The 23,227-nt window shown below is 36.1% G+C and overlaps 1 protein-coding gene across 6 annotated transcripts in view; it reads right to left on the bottom strand.

Annotated features, from left to right (window-relative positions):
- The window catches only part of trio (trio Rho guanine nucleotide exchange factor), a 570,361-nt gene that overhangs the window by 508,023 nt on the left and 39,111 nt on the right, over positions 1-23,227 (bottom strand). For all 6 annotated transcript variants that reach the window (XM_074117039.1, XM_074117041.1, XM_074117040.1 and 3 more), the window contains exon 2: positions 2,464-2,552. The gene's annotated coding sequence lies outside the window, so the exon portion shown is untranslated. The remainder of the gene's footprint in view (positions 1-2,463; positions 2,553-23,227) is intronic.

The raw sequence follows: 23,227 nt of genomic DNA, 5'->3' as shown, positions 1-23,227 counted from the left end.
TCTGCAACACCTCCTTACTTCTTCTGCAAAAATAGTTGATAATTCTATAGGGTGGGTGGATTTCCATCAAAGCTGAAAACCATTGGACATGTCCTAAACAAGGTAAACGGCTTCAATACTAGCAAGCACAGCAAGAATTTTTTTGTGATCACGTTCTGCGTCTTAGGGGGGGTCTTAAAAATAAGGAAAAGATGGAGATAAGCTCAGGAGAACAATTATAGCACCAAGGATAGGCTAAAAAAAGCTTAACATGAATCCTGAGCGAATAAAAAGACTTGTTAAAGGGAAAACGAAGTGCCCAACAATATTTTGGATACACCGCAAAATTGTCTCCTTTAAAAACACGAGGGTTAAAAAGAGATGGGATAAAAAAAAAAAGGGGGTTAAAACAAACTAAACAAAGCTGTAAAACCGGAATAAAAGGACCAGGGATACAGTGTGGGCAACATTAAAGTATGGACGAGAGATAGGAACATACACGTGTACACGTGTAAAAATTATGGCCGACCGTGTAAACGAAAAAAATTACAAGAGATTGGTGGGCCTCCCCCCCCCCCCGGAAATGGCTTCAAAGGAAGGAAAGATTTGTTTGGTGAATAAACAGGTTTGAGGGGGAGAAGCTGGTCCCAAACAGAGGGGAACTTACCCCTCCAGAAATCCAGAGACTAAAATTGATGAATTGCTTTGATGAGCTCCCTAAGGTAAGCAGGGGAACATTTTTGGACAGGAAATAAACATTCATCAATACTTTTCCAATTCCCAAAGTTAAAAAAAATCTGGTTCTGACCACTCACTCGACTTCCTTTTACTATTATTCTCAGGGTTCGAACTCATTAATTATCCTTCAAAACGCATTTGAACCCATACTTAATGCTCATAGTTCAATACTTCAAGTTTTGAAGCACGCATTAAGATGGTTGCATAAAATACTTTGTGCAAATGATGATAACTATGTAAAGATCTGCTTAAAGAGACTGGATTGTAATGAGTAAGCTCTATTCAAGCAACATTAGATTTAATTGGTACTTACTGGTAGTTTGAATGTTTAAAAGAAATTCATTTAGAAGATTTGGGCTCATTAGAATGCTTGCATTACAAACCTAATATATATATACATAATTTTAGACAGGTACAGGGAATATTTGCATTTAACTGATTTAAATAAAGTAAATCAAAGAATATTTTGGAATTCTCAAAATTTATTGCAAAATGTTGGTAAACAATATTTTAGATAAATTCATTGCGTTTTCAAGTTGTAAGAATTCTTTTTGAAATAAGATTGGATGGCCCCCTTATGTTATTAAATTTAAAAAATCAATAATGTAATTTTGTACAATCAAACCCCAAAGATCATGGTTTAATGTGTAATAAGAACGAGCCGGGAAACATTAATTGTTTATCAGCTGCCCAGTCTATGAAAGTTTTAGAATCCAACTCGATATAAACAGATATAATAATCCTTAAAGAAGAACTTTGTAAATTAATTAATAATTTTGAAGAGAAAAATATGTACACAATTTTTAATTATTTAAAAAAAGTTTTAAAACTAAGATCTTACACTTTACAAAGTTTATAAAGTGAACATGAACTTGAACTACTTTGTAACAGATACATTCGTATCTCTATACAAATTAAGTTTGAATTAATGTTCATAGTTTCTTAAACCGGACATTATACTGAAATGGTAGCCTTACAGAGAAGCCTAACAATCCAATCAATACGAAGTTTACAGTATAGCCTATAGAAGTCATGTTCAAGAAATTGAGTAACAGCTACTGGTTACAGTAGTAAAGTTCTTGCAAGTCCTTTTATAACCTCAGTCTTCAGAGCCCGAGAGAATAGAGTCTCTGGATGAGAGCGGATTAGAATATGCTGGACCTGGAGTAGTAGGAAACAAGACTACTCAAAATCCTTCTCTTCCAAATCCCGAAAGTAAAACACTAGGAAGTTATCAATGTAAACTGTAGGAAAGCTCGAGATCGAGGAAGAAATGAGAAATATAACAGGAAGTGACGCAAAAACTAATTACGGTCCACTTTGGAGATTTGAGTATTAAAGTGATATTTTTAAAAAAGAATTAAGAGCAACGGAAGCTGCAGAAAACTCCTATAATGGTTCTCAATGTTGCCAGGTTTGCCCAATTTTTTACCGGAACTCGTAACAATTTCTACTGAGTTACGCATCCCCGGAAGTAATACAGTGATGCTGGGCAGCTTGTCACTTTCTTAACTTAAAAAAATGACAAACTTTTCATTAGAAACTATAACATTAAGCTTAACTTCAAGCCGCTGCTCTATCTTCCGCTCTCCTCACAACCCAAACGATTTTCACGAAATCATTGGGAAATTAATACTTTGGACTAAAATAATTTTCATCAACTTCTTCTTAACCCACTTCTACCGGCAGAAATTATCAGCGTAACTTTAACAGTGTAAGAAAAATTTGAAGAAAAAAATCACTTACCTTGTGAAGTATATTTAGATGGAGAGGAGGCAGGGGTCCTCAAGGCCGCCTGGGACTTCCGGTCACATCACCCCGTCCACACACCACACCTACGCACACAGACAACCATCATGAGCATCATCATCATTAACTATCTGGTCATACTGACCTAACTTATTTAAACTAAAATTAATTCCCAATAGAGTTCAGATACAGATTGTTATCCTGATTTCTAGAGGGGAAACAGTTACTGTAAAGAAGAAATAGTGGATAGTAGCATAAAATTTGGAGGAACTACATTTCTAACTTTTATTTCTTCTTGTCTTAACATATTATGTTGGCAGCATTGCTATCGCATCCAACTTCCCACCGGAAATATACATTTAGATGTTCCCTGAATACAAGTATAATATTAGCCACTGATGCTGGCACACATCCGTAGCAAAATGTTTAACAAATAGAGAACAACATGTTTTTTAACATTTCAATCTTCAAACCAAAGTTCAAGACTTAAGATACTAAGTTAATTTAGTTAAAAAAAAAGAGAAAGAAGATATCATGGAACTTTCTCCTGACGTATATTGAATATTAGTATGAATTAGAATGAATGAACTAGCGAGAATGGATTCACTAGCGAGAATGGCATAATTAGCGAAAATGGATTTACTAGCAAGAATGGATTTACAAGCGAGAATGTATTCACTAGCGAGAGTGGATTCACTAGCGAGAATGTATTTACTAGCGAGAATGTATTCATTAGCGAGAATGTATTCACTAGCGAGAATGTATTCACTAGCGAGAGTGCCTTTACCAGCAAGAATGTATTTGCCAGCGAGAATATATTCATTAGCGAGAATGGATTTAATAGCAAGAATGGATTTACTAGCGAGAGTGGCTTTACTAGCGAGAATGGATTTACTAGTGAGTATGTATTCACTAGCGAGAATGGATTTACTAGCAAGAATGGATTTACTAGCGAGAATATATTCATTAGCGAGAATGGATTCACTAGCGAGAATGGATTTACTAGCGTGAATGTATTCACTAGCGAGAATGTATTCACTAGCGAGAACGGATTCACTAGCGAAAATGTATTTACTAGCGAGAATGTATTCATTAGCGAGAATGTATTCACTAGCGAGAATGTATTCACTAGCGAGAGTGCCTTTACCAGCAAGAATGTATTTGCCAGCGAGAATATATTCATTAGCGAGAATGGATTTAATAGCAGGAATGGATTTACTAGCGAGAGTGGCTTTACTAGCGAGAATGGATTTACTAGTGAGTATGTATTCACTAGCGAGAATGGATTTACTAGCAAGAATGGATTTACTAGCGAGAATATATTCATTAGCGAGAATGGATTCACTAGCGAGAATGGATTTACTAGCGAGAATGTATTCACTAGCGAGAATGTATTCACTAGCGAGAGTGACTTTACTAGCGAGAATGGATTTACTAGCAAGAATGGATTTAATAGCGAGAATATATTCATTAGCGAGAATGGATTCACTAGCGAGAATGGATTTACTAGCGAGAATGGATTTACTAAGTAAGTAATCCATTTTATTGTGAATGATTTAGCTTAGCTTTATATTTTGAGTACTTTTTTTTTTTAAGTAATTGAAACCCCTTTGGATTATTTGTTTTATCAAATAAATGACCCTTATAGTTCACTTAAATAATATTTACAATAAGACTCGGTATTACAATATATGAAACATAAATACGCTTTCAGTTTTTGTAGCTGGATTAACATTAGCAGGTTTTTAGTAAGATAAGGGAATGGCAGAAAAATATCTCTCAATTCCCCCCACCTCCACACTGACTAGTGTGACGTATTAAGTGGCCAGTAAATATCGATAATTATAACCACGATTTGGGGTCAGCAAAAGCTTTTAGAGGACGTTGAATGGCCAAGAGGAAAAAGCTAATATTAATCATAGAATCAGAATAAAAAATACATTTACATTTTATTTGATCTGAAAATTTCAGGCTGATAAAAAAAATAGGAAAAAAGAGAGCTTCTAAGAAGGTAGTAATAAAAAAAAAAGAAAGAAATAAGAAGTTATTACGTTCACAGAAGATTGGTGCGTATATAAAGGCAGACCGCGAAGAAGGCAACATGGAAGAAAGGACCAAAGAAATGAACAGAGCCGCTGCTTTTAAGCCGGGAAATCAATTTTCTCTAAAGAGGAAAAGCAGTTTAGCAAAGAGGAGGAGGTACAGACTGGAATTATGAAAAAGGAGGAAATAATCTTTACTACTTTTCCTTCCATGAATATGGCTGGTTAAAAAAGCGAAGGACGAAGGACTTTTCTTTGCCCCTCCTCTGTTAAGGTTTAAGGAGTTTCCTTTTTCCAGAGTTTATAAGGATGATATTCTATCTGGAGGGAAGGGATGTTACATTTCAATTTGGAAGGTTAATGATACACAGGTTAGCCTAGCCGCAGAGACCATTAAAATAGTATTAGGGGCATTACTAGTAGGGCTTCCCCGCTGCTAAGAGGTTAAGGGCACTAAATGGGGCGAACGGAAAAAGGGTGTTAGGGACACGACTTTAGAATGCTCTAACTGTGCATTCCCCGAGTAATAAGGGGTTTCTGTACACGGTATATTACCTTCACCATTCCGTCATTGCAATCTTACAATGGTTTAGTAACTTTTAGACCGTGAATCTAATGCAATCTTGAAATTTCAAAAAAATAATAATCCTCAGACGAAAATCTGTTTTCAACACAATCTTTTATTTTCACTTTCTCCACCAATAAGAGAAAAGTACGAGATGTGGCTATTAAATAAAGAGACTGATGCTGCTACAGAAGAACGAATGCACGCGCCAAATCCTAACGACCGACAGCTGTGCAGCGTAAAGCCTTATCTTTCGATTGCATCGCCGCCTCACGTGTTTGTAGAGAAATCTGTCTGACCGGAACCACCGTCGTTTGTGTAAGAGGTGTTAGTTTCGTTTTGCGCGAAAACATGATACTACACAACGTAGTAGAGCAACGAATTGTCGTGAAATTTCACATCAAAACTTGGTAAAACCGCTACAGAAACTTATCTTTTATTAAAAGAAGTTTATGGGCGATGAATGTTTATCATGTGCGCAAGTTTTTGAGTGGTTCAAGCGTTTCCAAGATGGTCGAGAAGACGTTGGAGATGATGACCTGCCCGGGTCGTCGCCCTTCCACGTCTAAAACGGATGAAAATATCGATTATAATTAATCAACATTACTACCGTGAGGTACTACTTGCTCAACTCCGTGAAAGAGTAAGGAAAAAAACGACCCGATTTGAGGGAAGAACAAGTCACGTGGTTCTCCATCAAGTACAACCGCGGCGCCGGCTCACACTGCCTTGTCTGTCAAGACGACGTTTCTAGCCAAATAGTACAACATCCCAGTTTTTTTAGGCCATACCTGACCTGGCCGCCCCATGTGACTTTAGATCTGTTCCCCAAAGTCAAATCTCTGCATTTTAAAAGGAACACGATTTCAGTCCGCTGTGAAGCTGTGAAAGAAAAAGCGGCACGCGTCATGCAGGAGCTCACAGAAAAAGGCTTCCAGCACAGTTTCGAATGGTAAATTCGCATGGAGCGTTGTAGGGATAGGGGTGGGGGTGTATATTGAAGGTGATAATAACTAAATATGCGTAAATTTGAAATAAAATGTTTTTACAGCCATAGTCTCGTTATTTAATAGCCACACCTCGTACATTCACGTTTTACCGGAAATAGAGTAACGCCGAAAGAAAGGAAACCACGCCGAAAGAGTACAAGAAACAGGAACCAAACAGTTCTTATATAAATAGACCTACGGAATAGTAGATTATTAGAGGCAATCACAATTTGGCTCGCAACTTTCTTACACAAGATAATGTGACCGTCAGTCACAGCATCCAAAACTAGATTACAGCTCTAATATTATTGGCCCCTAATAATTCGAAACTAAGAACGAAAACCTTACCCCTACCTTTTCATGGAACAGTTTTAATCCAAGAACAAATTCACAAGTTTAGTGGCGTGCCAAAGAAGACAATTCTCCCCGCGGATCGGTAACAGGAGGCAGAAATTCCACAGAGCCATGAAAGTTGGTAGATCGTATAGAGTAAGTAGAAGAAGAGGAGGAAGAGGAGGAGCAGGCAATGATGGGAATAGTTGCGGAGTAAGTTCTTCTTAGACGGAGTGGGGGAAACGGAAATAGTAAAGGTAGTAAAGTACTAGGCCCCCTTGATAGCACTTTGGTTACCCATCTTTAGTAGTCCTTCCGGCTCTTAAAGAGGAACAGACAGTACATTGGCTTTATAGGGCCCCCAGATCTTGTCCTACTGCCGACAAATATGGCCGCCACAATTACGACACTTAATTACAAAGTAACTAATAACTACAAATCAGTAATTCTACAGGCTCGAGTCAAGTCTATCCTTGAATAAATCACGTACAAGTAATATTATGTTTTTCTTTTATGAAAAATCATAAAAGAAAAACAAAAATCAATACGTTGTACAAGCTGAGAAAAGTAAAGGTGAGTAACTATTTCATTTTTCTCACTATGTGCAAGGCTTGAGGCAAAAAAAATATAGATGACTGACTTACCAATCTAACCTTGGTAAAGTAACTCAGAGTGACAGCTGACAAGCCAAATAATGTTGGTAACTATGACTACATCCTTTTTGTATAATTCAAGATGGTGTTTAGAAGTAAAATATTTATTTTACAGCCAATTTTCTTGGTAAATAATCATCTTGAAGACTCACAAGTCTTTTTATAATTGCAAAAAAAAAAAGAAAGTTGACTTCAATTAGGAATAATTTTCAGAAAACCAATCACTACAACTTGAAAAAACGTGTTAGTGGGTTCCATTCCCTAGGGTCTAGGCTTTGGATTTTATTTAATGGTTAATATGAGAAATTTATAGTAAAGTATGTTAGGCGGTTAAGAGACTAGATCCGCAATGCTAAGATGTATTGTTGGTTTAGTGGGTTCGATTCCCCTGTTTTAAGCCTTGGATTTTATTTAATAGTTAATATGAGAAATTTATAGTAAAGTATGTTAGGCGGTTAAGAGACTAGACCCGCAATGCTAAGATGTATTGTTGGTTTAGTGGGTTCGATTCCCAGTGTCTAGGCTTTGGATTTTATTTAATGGTTAATATGAGAAATTTATAGTAAAGTATGTTAGGCGGTTAAGAGACTAGACCCGCAATGCTAAGATGTATTGTTGGTTTAGTGGGTTCGATTCCCAGTGTCTAGGCTTTGGATTTTATTTAATGGTTAATATGAGAAATTTATAGTAAAGTATGTTAGGCGGTTAAGAGACTAGACCCGCAATGCTAAGATGTATTGTTGGTTTAGTGGGTTCGATTCCCAGTGTCTAGGCTTTGGATTTTATTTAATGGTTAATATGAGAAATTTATAGTAAAGTATGTTAGGCGGTTAAGTGACTAGACCTGCAATGCTAAGATGTATTGTTGGTTTAGTGGGTTCGATTCCCCCTGATCTAAGCCTTGGATTTTATTTAATGGTTAATATGAGAAATTTATAGTAAAGTATGTTAGGCGGTTAAGAGACTAGACCCGCAATGCTAAGATGTATTGTTGGTTTAGTGGGTTCGATTCCCCCTGATCTAAGCCTTGGATTTTATTTAATGGTTAATATGAGAAATTTATAGTAAAGTATGTTAGGCGGTTAAGTGACTAGACCTGCAATGCTAAGATGTATTGTTGGTTTAGTGGGTTCGATTCCCCCTGATCTAAGCCTTGGATTTTATTTAATGGTTAATATGAGAAATTTATAGTAAAGTATGTTAGGCGGTTAAGAGACTAGACCCGCAATGCTAAGATGTATTGTTGGTTTAGTGGGTTCGATTCCCCCTGATCTAAGCCTTGGATTTTATTTAATGGTTAATATGAGAAATTTATAGTAAAGTATGTTAGGCGGTTAAGTGACTAGACCTGCAATGCTAAGATGTATTGTTGGTTTAGTGGGTTCGATTCCCCCTGATCTAAGCCTTGGATTTTATTTAATGGTTAATATGAGAAATTTATAGTAAAGTATGTTAGGCGGTTAAGAGACTAGACCCGCAATGCTAAGATGTATTGTTGGTTTAGTGGGTTCGATTCCCAGGGTCTAGGCCTTGGATTTTATTTAATGGTTAATATGAGAAATTTATAGTAAAGTATGTTAGGCGGTTAAGAGACTAGACCCGCAATGCTAAGATGTATTGTTGGTTTAGTGGGTTCGATTCCCTTGGTCAAAGCCTTGGATTTTATTTAATGGTTAATGTGAGAAATTTACAGTAGAGTATGTTTGCTAGTCGCCTGCGCCAACGACACCTAATTGGTAGTTGGACGTTAAGCCCCGCCCGAAAAAATAGGCGATTACTTTACTTCTACTTTTTTTTTTTAAACTGTTGGAAAAGCTCCGGATGTCCAAGGAACGAAGAAGGGACAGAGATAATGGATATAAACTCTTTGTTCCGGCTCAGAAGATCTAAAAAAAAAAAAACTTGCTTTTCCGGTGAAAACCTGCATGACGTAAAAATGTTAACATGATCACAGTGTATACTTCTTCCTTTATTTTTTCTAAAGGATTGTAATAGAAAGTCCACAGGATAACCTGCGCACCAAAGAGGTATCCACAAGTCATGGTTATAAAGGCCATTGCAGTAACTCTCTGTCTGAGTGTGGCGGGGGCGGTGCTCTATTGCCGCCAGCCAGTAGTGTGGTGCTAGTATATTTTGGCGGTAATAAATTAGACGGCGCCAAACAGTTGTTTCCAAGCCCTGGTTACTGAATAAAACCCCCCCTTGCACACTAGGAACAGAGAAGGTAGAGAGAGAGATGAACGGGTGAGGGTGGGGGAATTGCGGAATACCCATTGGAAGATAGAGTTAAGAATTATTGGCTTCCCAAGAGGAGGATAAACAGGATGGCTAAGTCAAAACATCAAGCACTTATTCGTACATTAAAATACGTACACACACATACTCCCGGCAAAAATATACGCGCGTTACTGTACTGTTTTCTTTACTAACACTGTTTACTTGATCTAGAAATGTTTTTCTAGAGAATTTGAATAGAGATCTCCAATTCAAATATTTTTGTTTTTCTCGTTAAATCTACAGTTCCGCCAATTATCTTTATAATGAAAATTATAATTGTTTCAAGCAAATTTAATTATATTAACTACACTAAGATATTTTTTGCCCTACTCCAAAATTTTCTAGAAGGTACCAAGAAAAGTTATGAAAAGCAAATCAGTTATTAAACGCCCTAACACACGTGAAAATCTGATAAATATGAGAAGAAAATCATTCAGAAAATTGGGGGTTTTTATTTCCAAGTTTTGGAACTTTTCCAGGTTCAGAAGTTTAGCAAAACCCTCTTAGTAATAAATAGAATCATTACTTTAACATGGAATTGGCACTTTTGAAGGAGATCTACCAGTAAAGTGGCATTCACTACCAAGTACAAGGTGTGGCTATTAAATAACGAGACTGATGCAGTAAAACATTTTAGTTTAAATTTATACATATTTAGTTATTATCACCTTCAATACACACCCTTCCTCTATCCCTACAACGCTCCATGCGAATTTACCATTGTTCTGAAACTGTGCTGGAAATCTTTTTCTGTCAGCTCCTGCATGACGCATCAGCCGCCTTTTTCTTTCACAGCTTCACAGCGGACTGAAATCGTGTTCCTTTTAAAATGCAGATTTGACTTTGGTGGGAACAGATCTAAAGTCACATGGGGCTGCCAGGTCAGGCGAATAAGGCGGATGGGCTAAAACTGGGGATGTTGTACTTGCCTAGAAACGTCGTCTTGACAGACAATGCAGTGTGAGCCGGCGCCGCGGTTGTCCTTGGTGGAGAACCCCGTGACTTGTTCTTCCCTCAAATCGGGTCGTTTTTTTTCCTTACTCTTTCACAGAGTTGAGCAAGCATCTTACGCGGTAGTAATGTTTCACCCGGGCAGGTCATCATCTCCAACATCTTCTCGGCCATCTTGGAAACGCTTGAACCACTCAAAAAACTTGCGCACGTGATAAACATTCATCGCCATAAACTTCTTTTAATAAAAGATAAGTTTCTGTAGCGGTTTTACCAAGTTTCATGTGAAATTTCACGACAATTCGTTGCTCTACTACGTTGTGTAGTATCGATGTTTTCGGCAAAACGAAACTATCACCTCTTACACAAACGGACGGTTCCGGTAAGACAGATTTCTCTACAAACACGTGAGGCGGCGCTGCAATCGAAAGAGGAGAAGGCTTTACGCTGCACAGCTGTCGGTCGTTAGGATTTGGCGCATGCATAGTTCTTCTGCAGCAGCATCAGTTTGGTTATTTAATTGCCACCACCTCGTGAAGTGCCATTTTAGTACAATTTTCCAGGATAATAAGTGAAAAACTCAATGTAGTCCAATTTTACTCCATATAATACCTTCTATTAGCTAGTACATGAACCGGAAGTAGGTATAGCGAGTAAAAGTGGAGAGAAGCTAATATAATTATTGAACTTCACTCAGAGTGAATGAACTTAAATCAAGTGAACACTTTAAAAAACAGCAAAAAAGTAGAAGAAAAGTGAGACGAGGTAAAAAATAATTTAAATTACGAGATAATAAAATGAAAAGTTCCCATCAGTGCCGAAGGCCGAAGGCCTGAAGTAAGACGAGGACAACAGCACAATGACAGGAGCTCATTCAAAAATTCATTCCCAATATTTATTCAGTTTGTCTTTTCTTTTTTTTTACCCCCACCCCTCTGAGAGAATTTTATAAATTATTTTTTTGGACAGTTTTCCCTGGGTGGGGGGGGGGGTGCTGAATAGGCAACGTCTTGTTAGGTGTTATACTTCAGCGGGAAGTGGGCGCGCCAATCTTGTTTTGGGAGAATCTTTGAGCGGTTGCGGTGCGGTCTGAAGGAGGAAATTAGTTCTATACTGCTTATCAGCACTGTCTTATTTATTGAAGGACATCTTTAGTCTCAGGAGGAAACTTCGATTCTAAGCACACAGTGTTCGGTAACGCTGTGTCAAAATTTTCCTTCAACAGATTCACTATATTGTTGTAAATTGAAATCTGCGATCTCTGTTCAAGTCAAAAATTCATAGTTGCAAGAACATTTCAAGGAGAGTGAGAGAGTGAGAGAGAGGGAGTGAGAGAAAGAGAGAGAGTGAGAGAGAACGTGACAGAGACAAAGAGACAGAGAGAGAGAGAGAGAAAGTGACAAAGAGACAGAGAGAGAGAGAGACAAAGAGACAGAGAGTGAGACACAGAGTGAGCGAGTGAGAGAGAAAGAAAGTGACAAAGAGACAGAGAGAGAGTGACAAAGAGACAGAGAGTGAGAGAGAGAGTGAGAGAGAGACAAAGAGAGAGAGAGAGTGAGAGAGAGAGTGAGAGAGAGAATGAGAGCGAGAGAAACTCCAGAAAGGGTCACCTCAGATTTTACTAATAGAGTTGTTCTTGGATAGAGCCGACAGATAGGATCTCCCTAACAATCAGAGGGTGGTCCAAAGCAAAAACAAAGCAAAAAAAAGGGTGGCCCAAATATTTGGAAAACAAAGAAATTATTTATTTAAAAAATTGGAAGAGGAAAAAGGGTATGGAAGGGAAATTTGCATAGGGTCTACAAATATTTATTCAAAAGGCTGTGCAAACAGGAACTGGCTAACAACAATTAGCGTCTCTGTTTCACTTCTCTGATACCTGAGCAGACTCCCCAGTCCTAACTTGGAACAATTCAAATAACTCCCTCACTTAACAACAATTAACTTTTTATCAAAAATATTCAAAAAGAAAAAACAAAGAAAAGTTAAACACTAATAATTTTCCAATGCCACTGTCCTAGAAAAGCGGGATGTAAATGATGGGAAAACTTACGATTAATTTACGACTTGTTCACTATCTTCGTGCACATCTCTCTCTCGTATCACAACACTCAGGACATAAATCTCGGGAGTTAATTAATAGAAAATATTAAAATACGATGATATCTTGATCACAAAGGCTACACTGAGCTCTCAGAGAACCGGATGCGATATCATTAATACAAAAAAAAAGAAAAAAGAAATAAGGTATGCGCGACCAATCACTGGACAAGATTCCCAAAACTTCCGGCATTTTCGTTCTTACTAACGTAAGTTTTTCAGAGTTGGGAAAAACCATAACAAAAAAAAAAGAAAAAAATTAACTTCATCACTCACAAGAAAATAGGGCTGTAAGTTCCTGTTCAGTCATTTCCTATGTAATGTGGTATTTAAACAATGCAATATAAAGCTTAAATGATAGCAAATAACCGTCAGTATCGTTTACGAGTACAACACATAGAATTGCACTTAAGAAGTAAGCCACTTTTCCAAAATGTTTACTTAATCCAGGAAATTCCAGGAAAATTTGTTAAATAAAAAAAGTTACCACATCTAAAATGTGTACAAATGATTTGAACGCTTGGTCTCAATTTACAAAAAAGAAAAAAAAATTACTAAGTGGCACTTCCGGTTGATTGCTTTTAGCCTAAGGAGGTTTATTAATCGATTATTTTCATAACTGAAGTTTTTTGAAATTAAGAATTAAAATTTTGTACTAAATAGTAGAAAAATACATTCAGAAAAAATCGATACTTCCGGTTGATTGCTTTTAGCCTAAAGAGGTTTATTTATCGATTATTTTCATAATTGAAGTTTTTTGAAATTATGAATTAAAATTTTGTACAAAATAGTAGAAAAATACATTCAGAAAAATCGACACTTCCGGTTGATTGCTTTTAGCCTAAAGAGGTTTATTTATCGATTATTTTCATAATTGAAGTTTTTTGAAATTATGAATTAAAATTTTGTACAAAATAGTAGAAAAATACATTCAGAAAAATCGACACTTCCGGTAGATTGATTTTTGCCTAAGACTTATTTATCGATTATTTTCATAATTAAAGTTTTTTGAAATTATGAATTAAAATTTTGTACACTAAATAGTAGTTTATACATTCAGAAAAATGACACTTCCGGTTGTTTTAGCCTAAAGGGGCTTATTTATCGATTATTTTCATAATTAAAGTTTTTTGAAATTAAGAATTAAAATTTTGTACTAAATAGTAGAAAAATACATTCAGAAAAAATCGACACTTCCGGTTGATTGCTTTTAGCCTAAGGAGGTTTATTAATCGATTATTTTCATAATTAAAGTTTTTTGAAATTAAGAATTAAAATTTTGTGCAAAATAGTAGAAAAATACTTTCAGAAAAAATCGACACTTCCGGTCAGCCCATTTCCTTTAAACTGAGTATTTTTAAGTACATATTTAATCCTTATTAATATTTAATACGTGATAAGCCAGTACTCTTCACGAGAATGGGTAGTTTAGTCTCAAGATTTTTTTAAATTTTATATTAAGTTGATCACAAACTACACAGACAAAAACTAACGCACAGACAAACAAAAAAAAACAACTCCTTTTATTGGACTAAGAAGACGATCTCAAACCAGGATATTTCCGGTGAGAAAATTCTTGAAACTTTGGACAGAGGCTCGCAACATTTATTTCTCTTATCTTATAGTAGAGAAAAGATCCCCAGATAACGACCTGAATGGAGCATTCAGGAGACGCGATGTAACTAAAGTCACTAAAGATGATCATTAGAAGCTTTGGAAAAAGCAGGATCTTTCCTGTTTCCATCCATGGGGAGAGGTAGGAACCAAAAGGAACAAGCCAAGGAGACACTCTTTTACCTTAAAGAAGCCAATCTGACACCATTATACCTCGCGGCAACTTCTAGAACGGTTCTACAAGTTCACATTTCCGCAATTCTGCCCCCTCTCTTTCTCTCTCACTCTCTAGCAGGAAAAAAGAGACAAAAACTTTTCCGCCGCCATTATCAAAGATCACACGAAATAATCACTGATATCGAACTTTCTTTTACTAGTAAAAAAAAAATACAATTTAATATCTTCTAATATTAAATTTTAATGATCCAATAATATTTCCGGGAAAGCTCCGGGAAAAAGAAAAATTAACGTACCACTTGTTTTCCTGTTACCTGATTAACCATATAATCGGAATGTAAACCATGGTTTTGATGTAGTTTTCAACCACGCGGTGTTGGTACAGTAGCTTGTTTTCAAACAGGAGATATTTTCAACGGAAACTGTAAACCATTTCCGGTTACACCAGGTGACGTATTATTATATTTCCAAAAGGTACAAATATAAAAATAAAAAAATAGATTCCTTAATTAATAATAAATTCTATTTGGTTATTACAAACCAAAAACAAAATGCCAAAATTGGATATGCATATTTTGTTCGTAGGTAAAAATGGAAATTGTAAGAACGTAAGCAGGAAAAACGGAATGACACCTCATTTTTAATTATCATATTCTACATTTCAAAATAATTAATACTGTTTTCCAGAAAATTGTAAACCTTTAAAAATCTATTCCGAAGAGTTGTGAATCTTGGTTAGTATTGGTCTAGTGGTCAAGATAGTGGCTTTATGTGAGGAAGATCGCCGGATCGAATCCCGTGTATGGCTACTTTTTATTTGTTAGAAAAAAAAAAAAAAAAAATTGTTTATAGTAAAATATGAGCTTATGGCCACCCCATGTACAACACTTAATTGGTGTCAATAAGGTGCTGTTGGACGTTAAGCCCCACCTGAAAAAATGGGTGATTACTTTATCTTTTATCAAATAATAAATTGTTAATAACTAAATAAAACTATAAAATAGGAAAGTCAGCTGCTACGATGGAGCAAGTAGATGGGTACTGAGCCCGGGGGACCCTTGGTACCAGCATCTCTAGGGCTATGCACGATCCTAAGGATCTAGAGCTGGCTTTTAGTTGTTTCCAACCGACCGGAAATGATAAGGAACTTACGAGAGTCTAGACTAGTGGGGAGGAATATTGCGATAACACTACTGCGTTTCCAATTGCTGACTGCAACTAACTAAAACATGTCCTAAGACAACCACAATCTCTGGGATACTTTATAACTCACGAGCTTTCGAGCTTATTGGCTAAGCTAATGTCACTCTCCTGCGCTTATTGCACAACTGGAACAATTCAAGCCCTTTCACTTACGAGCTGTAACTTAACCACCCCACTCACTCTAATTCATCCAGAATAGCAGCGAGAAGTCACCGGAAATAACCGCTTTAAAGTCCTTTCAAAGTGCTTTTCACCAAATTTGGTCTGTGCGTAGAAGAAAAAAAATGAAAATCGTAGAATATTTAAATTTATACAATTTTTTATATTTTACACAAAAAAAAGTTTTCCAATTTTTCTCAGAACAGCTCCTACGATTTCCTTTATTGCGCTTTTTGTTTTGGCACATTTTCCCAGGGGAAAATTAGAAAAGTCACTCCTCGAAGTGGGAGTGGGTTGCGTGTTTCCTTCATTCAAAGTACCCATCATTTTAATGAAAAGTACTGACTCATTACGTCGTTAAATATTAATAAGGATTAAATTTTGTATTCAAAAATACTGAATTTAAAGGAAATGGGCAGACCGGAAGTATCATTTTTCTTGAATAGCTTTTTTTTTGCATAAATAACAGTATAATATTGAAGTAAAGTTTTTTAACACAAACTGAGGGATTCAAGAGATATTAATTACGAAAAACAGTAACAGAAAGTCGTGTGAGTGTGCCTCCGATTTTTATAATCAATCAATCAATCAAAATTGAAAATCAATCAATTTTCAACAGAAAAATGGCGTTCCCTAGTTGGGCACACGTTCCCTAGCCCAGTTTATGAATCTCTAAAATCTCAGCACGACTATGTCCTATAGCCAGAATACAATACCCAAAGAAATGCACTATATTATATATTCATAACTGCCAACTTCCGCGTATACAATTCTTGACCTAATTCTTCCAAAAAATTCCTACGTCAGTAACTCCTGCTCCTTGCTTGTTGTTCACTTTGACTTCCGTTCATTTTTAATAGTGATCGATCGAATTGATTCGAGAAAAAAAAAAAAAAAGCATACAATAGACTTCGCAAATATGAGGGCAGGTTGAATATAAGAGGAGTACGGTTAGCTCCTGGACAGCACTCACATCCAACTGAGTGACGTATTGACCGACATATCTATTGTTGCCTCTTCCAGCACCTTTATTTATTCAGATCAAGATTTCCCCCATCCCATCCGCCACTATTGTTACTTTGCTCATTTATATGTATTTCTCATAAAACTATTTCCAAGAAAAGCTTGTTGAAGTCTGTCTGTGCGTATAATCCAGTCACAAACTGAAAACAGGAAGTAGTTCGAAATTTGTACTCAAACCTGGCCTTCATACTTTGCCCAGAAGCTACGCATCAGATTTCTTTCAAGTATGATCAAACAGACGAACTAGAAGGAAATGTTCTACTAAATGCCGAGCGGTTAAGAGACTAGACCCGCAATGCTAAGATGTATTGTTGGTTTAGTAAAAAATAGGCATTACTTTACTTTACTTCACTTTGTTCTAACCAGAGTGTTCCATAATTGGCTCTCTGAGGCGTAGTGAGTAACCAAATTCTTTGTAGAATCTATCTATGTGTACTTCCGGTTCATGCTCTATTCCGAAGCATTATGACGTAGCAAGAAGAACGAAAATGCTTGCAAAGAAAAAAATAACACACGGATATTTGACAGGCTAAACGGACTAAGATTATGTTCGTCTTTAAAGGAAGTTGGAAAATTCCAAGATTTAGAAGCCAAACCTCCCTTCCCCCCTTTCTTCAGCAGACATTCCAGCAAGACATGGAAATAGTTTGCCACAGTCCAATGGCCTACATTGTGACATGCGCAGTTTGATATATGCCACAATCTGGCTGGCTCTTAGCATGACGCCGCCTCCTTATCATGCACTATCTCCTTCTACCAGCCAACCATGCACGAGCTGCGTAATCTCCAACCTTGGAATGTTTTTGCTGACTGGGACGTTTTATCATTCTTAATTTGGTTCTTCAATTTGTGGCTGACTTAAAAAGAGCTATTAATTTTAGAAGTTTAGAGAAATATCTGGCGTAAGACACACTTCCGATTTTTGTCTAACTTTATTTCAACTTTCTCTCTCATTCACTCCCAGGAAGTACCGCAATCGGATCAAGTTTTCCACCGGAAATGCACGTTTCAATTAGTTTGTACGTATGTTTATCTGTGGATGTTTGAACAGTATGACTAAAAAAAAACAAAAAACCGGAAATAGCACGATAGATCGAATTGATATTTGTTTTAGGTGCCACAAAAATGAGTCCCCAACTCATTTTGCTTTCAGCTTTTTTGAAAAACAAATCTGGCATGATCACTCGCACGACTTTTTGTAACCGCAATGTAACTTCGAATCTTCCTTTCTGCGATCTTTATCAAAAAAAATTGCCTCCTACGATTCTCTATTGATTTCCTGAATGTAGATCAATTAATTTTATTACAATGATTTTCCTAGAGTGGGGGAGGGAAAAGTTGTTTAAGGGTAGTTCTGAGGGAGGATGGAGTAACAATGTTAATTTTTATCTGCGCATGCTCAGTGCATCTCTGGCTGGTTTCGTAGAGGTAGATAAATCAGCTGTCGAGATTTCGACTTCCTTGCTGACCCAAAAAAAGAGAAGTCTGTAATGCAATAAACATGCATGATGCTGGATAAAATCAACGATAATCTACCTGAGGGACCTAACCACATTTTCAATGTTTCGTGCCAATTAAGTTTTAAAACATAGAACAGAGAAACCAAAAAATTTTCTCACCACAACATGACGGACTATTCTTCATGAGAGATAAAGAATTCCTTAGCAACACTGACGCAGCATCATTACGGAAAGTAATCTTTCTTTCCCACTGTACGAACTAAATAGAAAGATGGCTCCAATCTATTGTTATCAATTCATTGAATGAATCAAAAACCTAGAAATAGCAAGATTCGTTCCGTGTAAGATAGAAGAGCCAGGAGGAAGTATTTACCAACTAGAACGAATCTTCTTCACCATAAAGGAAAACGTACGACCACTGGAAGAATACTACAGGTATATCACCTTGTACTCTACGCGCTCACCTGTTACACAATCGTCATCCTGAGATTTTGGCGCAGGCGGGAATGAAAGCACCCTCCTTCCCGCCCCACAGCACGGCACACTACTTATTCCACTTCTCATTTCATCATCTTATTTTTAGTGCTTTTTGTTGAATTGTAGCCGTAACCAATCAGAATTGTCAAAAGAGTTTTTGTCCTAAAATTGCCAGAAATAATCCAAGTGTGGGGGGGGAGGAAAAGCCAAACCATCACGAGGGAAGGGGGAAACTTCCAGTACATATATTTGGGCGGAAGTGGGCTATAAATAAGTGAAAATTCTGGTTAAAAAAGTCGAAAGTGGAGGGAAAAAAAAGAAACTAGTAATATCACAGGTAGTTATTTTCTCATAACCACGCCCCCTTCCGGTATCTTAACCTTGCTACGCCAAATATAAGAATAGCTATACCTACATTTAAACTTTTCTTAATAATGCAGACCGATGCAAGATCGGACATTATACTAAAAATTGCACTTTAGAGTTAAGAATAATCCAAAACTTCCTTCTCAAAATTCGATAAAGAAATAGAATTTTCTTGGGAAAAACTGATTCCAATAAAACTTGAGACCATCACACGAACTAAGTTCAAAGAAAATCAGAAATTATAATCAAGTTCTCGATAACCAAAGATATTTTAGTAACTCCTAAATATTTATATATGGGACAGGAACTAATATTCCACTTAAAGTGGTTCTTAAAAAGTTATCCTTAACCACTCACTATCAAGGAACCATTATTATCGAATTAAACTATCGAACTAAAATAATGATTTTAAATAAATAATTTAAAACTTTCTAAAGTGTTTAAAGGAAAAGTTTTCGAGAAAATCTCAGAAAAGTGGGGGGAAAAAACATTGGAAAAGTGGGCGGAAGTACCCAGTGTTATTTTTTTTTCTTCTTAAACTGAAACGTTCAGTGGGGTTTCTGGAGGTACACTAGACAACACACACTCTGAGAGCGTTTTCTTATCTAACAAGAAACCCACTTTTTCGGACTCAAGGGACTTGAACACAATGAAAATACGACTTTAAAAAAATTTGGTAACAATTTCGATATGAGATATCGATATGAGGTATCGATATTAGATATCGATTTTATATCAAGGATCGAGATCCGATATCGATATTAGATATCGATTTTATATCAAGGATCGAGATCCGATATCGATATTAGATATCGATTCTATAACAGGGATCGAGATCAGATATCGATATTAGATATCGATTCTATATCAGGTATCGATATCCGAAAGAAAACTTAATATAGCAACAGCTGAATAATGAATTCCAAATGGAATAGCAAATCGAACTTTATTTATAACCACCCAATTTTTATTTGAAATTTCTACTTCATTAAGCCAAACCACAGCAGTGAAAACAATTAGTAAAAAAAACGAACTGGTTATTAATAATTATAAATTCGTGGAAATTTGGTTAAAAATGATTGTGGAAAGTGTCGCTGAGATAAAACAGGAATTGATCAGAGACTGCCACAGAGATGAATACAGCAAATTGAAACTGAATCATCACCACCCAAAAAAACATCAGCGTGTTAATTTTTGTTAACCAAAATTCACAGGAAATATACTAAAAACTGTATGAACTTTAATGTTTAGTAATGAGTGAATAATTGATGATAGAAAACTGTAATTTAGTTGCAATCAATGCACAGTAACAGTGCAGCACTATATCCATGCATATGGTATATCTATGGAATATATTCAATGGCATTTTAATTAAGATTGAGTTAATTTGACAATTTTAGGTTCAAAATGGTGTTTTCTTTGTTCATTACTTCTTGCTTTAACTGGTCAGGGGTTTGAGACTTACATCCACCAACAGAGATTAGATTAATAAGTTTAGTGTAGAGAATTGCAAGTTCACTTATATTTTCTTCTTGTACTACGCTTGTTGAAACAAGAAGAGTAGACAAAAACATAAATGAAGTTCGAATTCTCTACACTAAACTGTTTAATGTACTACCTCTGATGGTGGATGAAGGTCTGAAACCGGCCATAGATGCAATAAACATGCGCACTACGATGGATGAAAATCCAGCACTTGTTAATCCAGCATTGCGCGCGTACCTGGACCATATTTCCAGGATATTTATTTGGACTTAGAACCAACGGATCCTAGATTCTTTCCAAAGACGGAGGATATGGAAGTCTTTTGTGGGGGCGGGGGAACATAGTTTTTTTTGGAAGACTCAACGGCAAAGTGATCTTTTTGTCTCATAAATGACAAACTACAGGAGACAATTGGTTTTGGTTTTTAGAATGTGGCGACAATTGTGGGCAACAAAGAATTATACAATAAGCTTTGACGTGACTTGACCAGAACATGTTTAATAAAATTCTCTTTCCGGTTCGAGAATTCTGGCACAATTTAAGAATGGCCAGATTGGGAGCTAGAAATAAATAAAAGTGGTACGTGATTCAAATCATGCGCGAACTTATGCGAACTGCATTCTAATCAGGTGCTGATCAAAAAAAGCAGGTATGGGATAACTATATCGATCTTTCTCTCTCTCCCAGCAAGGTTATAGGTATAACCTTCCTGTGAATAGGAAAACATTTACATATTTACAAACTATTATGGTAATGAAAACTATTGTCCAAGTCTTGGTAGTAATGATTGTTTCCAGTAGTCAGTTCTTGCCAAATAGTTTGGGAATGTTAAAAAGAGTAAATTGAAAGAAATAAAAAACTGAAGAAGTCCTTGGGCATGCTCCCAGAAACACGCTGAAGGTCCTCAGTCCTACAGCTGAGTCTTTTGATATACAGGAATTTGGTAAAAGGTTCTCACGAATATTTCCCCTTTTCCTTGGCGTTCTTTTTTCCTTTATATTATTCCTCTCACAGGATCCTATGATTAAGAAGTTAAGTAGCGGTCATTATCGGGCGGAAGGAACCGCCTTACCAAGGATAGGCCCATTATAGTCTCAGGAGCGCGACAGGAATTGCTGCTGTCCAGGAATAAAAACCTGCTTTTAACCCTAACACGATTTCCTCTTTTTACATTCTCGAAGTTCTAACTACTAGACATTTTGTAATCGTACATTATACTGAAATAGTCCTTATCCATCAAGTACTCCTCGCAGGAGAGAGCCTCTTAATCGAAATTTCCCTGTAAAAATGTATCAAAACTTAGGTTCCGGCCATGATTAAGACAAAGATTAAAGGAAATCATGGAAAGTGTTGGTCGAGAAAATTCCCCTCCCCCATTCAAAAAAAAAATGGAAAAATCGACTTAGTAAAGTGTTACTTCCGTTAGAAGGATTTCGATCGCTAGGTTGTAGCCAGGGCCCAACTAAATATCAAGTTTTTTAGCTTCCGGCGATTTGTAAATAATTTGTTGACACATGAATAATTTTCTTTGTGAAATTCAGTGACTTTAAAATGTATTTTCCAAAAATAACAGATTTGACATGATTCCAGAGCTTTCCTAACAAAGTAGAACACCGTTGGTTTCATTTTCATGAAATTTGAGGAAAGAAAGAAAAAAAAAATAATGAAATAAGTAAAAGCACTTCCGGTAGCTAGATTGGGCGCCATATATTTCCGTTAAGTTGAGCGTGATCCCAATATTTCTTCCTGTAGTACTAATAGGGAGTAAAAACTGGCCCCCCCAAAGAGAACACAACCAACAGAGAGTGGGTAGGGGTAAGATTGATGAAGTAAAAGGGGAATTAGATGGTTCATCCTGTTCTCAGGTGTGATGTAGGAGAAGATATTGAAAGAGAAATGAGCCTTGTAAGCTGACCACGTCTTGTGATCTAATCAATCTCCCTGATTCAGGGCGGTCCCCCTAAATAGGGAAAAATCCTTGAAAAAAAAAATTTTAGCACGCGAACAAATTATCGTACGTACAATTTCATTCATGATTCACAAAAAAAAAAAATATTAATTCATGAATCATTCAGTAAAATGTAAAATGTTTGTTAGTAAGAATTAATAATGTGAATTTCAGAATGTGATAAAATGTTCAACTTAAAATATTGGACTTCCTTTACGAGAAAACTAAGTAGATATTTAAATAAAAGCAGATAATTTCCTTCTAAATAAAGGTAGGCAAGAATTCAAGGCACAGAGATAATGCGGGTTTAGTATAACTTACAACGTAAACGTTCAAAGCAACAATTAGTTGATTCGTTCACACTGAACAAATCAATTGACTCCATTTTTTTGAATTATCTTAAATTTAAGTGGTCAAAACACTTGGTTCAATCTTAGCTTCTTATATTTATAATAAATTTCCCAAATAATAAAATATTAACACCAATAAAATACATAAAACAAGTTTTTTGGGCCATTGAATAATAAATAATTTATTTCAGAAGCCATTTTGATTCAACTCCACAGTGTTCTAAAGTAAATCGTTGTAATAATTCAACTCAAATTCAAGTAGTGCTGAATTTATAACTATAAATTTATTTGAATTTAAAATAAAAACAATGTACATTATATTTCATCGTATTTCTACACTTTTTTTGTTTTTTTTTTATGGAGTTAATCGATTTGTTCAGTGTGAACGAATCAACTAATTGTTGTTTTGAACGTTTACGTTGTAAGTTATACTAAACCCGCATTATCTCTGTGCCTTGAATTCTTGCCTACCTTTATTTAGAACGGAAATTATCTGCTTTTATTTAAGTATCCACTTAGTTTTCTTGTAAAGGAAGTTGTAAAAGTTTTCCGTAAAAAAATTTAGTAAGAATACACTCACATGAATTTT

This window comes from Rhodnius prolixus, unplaced genomic scaffold (genome assembly GCF_049639745.1).
Source record: "Rhodnius prolixus isolate KJV_2025 unplaced genomic scaffold, Rpr scaffold_2, whole genome shotgun sequence".
Lineage (NCBI taxonomy): Eukaryota > Metazoa > Arthropoda > Insecta > Hemiptera > Reduviidae > Rhodnius > Rhodnius prolixus.
The sequence above is the reverse complement of the archived record's forward strand: the minus strand, read 5'-3'. Positions and strand labels throughout refer to the sequence as shown.